Raw genomic sequence first — 526 nt, 5'->3', positions numbered from 1 at the left:
AATAGACTTGCCTCTCAAAAGACTGAATTAGATAAAACCTGATAGGAGAAACCTGTTATCAACCTCCCCTGCTCATCAGCAACAACCCTTCGAGGAAGCCTTGGCCATGTGTCCCCGTTTAGGCGATAATCCCGAAGAAGTCACATCACACAATGATGTAACTAAAACCCGTTTCCTCTATTAATCTGGACAACCTGTCAACGTTTTACTTTACAAGCCTGTTTTTCATCACGACAAATTTTAACGTACAAGTTAATAGTTATTTTCTAACTTCCAGGAGCCAAAAATCATTACTTAGTCTGTTTTTCCATTTCTCCCAAAATAGCAGAATTCTCCTCAGGGCTCAGAATCATCTTTATATTTGCAAACCGAAGGAACACTGTCAAATTTAAAATACTATACCAGTTGACTACTCGGAAAGGTGTTAATTTTCCTGACACCAGAATTAACGATTCTCGACCAGATACCTTATCGCATCCCGAACACAACCCCAACGGCCACGGCATGCAAACGAGCACACGCAGCT

Source organism: Propithecus coquereli, unplaced genomic scaffold, assembly GCF_000956105.1.
Source record: "Propithecus coquereli isolate 6110/MARCELLA unplaced genomic scaffold, Pcoq_1.0 Scaffold308, whole genome shotgun sequence".
In the NCBI taxonomy this organism is placed as follows: domain Eukaryota; kingdom Metazoa; phylum Chordata; class Mammalia; order Primates; family Indriidae; genus Propithecus; species Propithecus coquereli.
Note: the sequence above shows the minus strand (reverse complement) of the source record.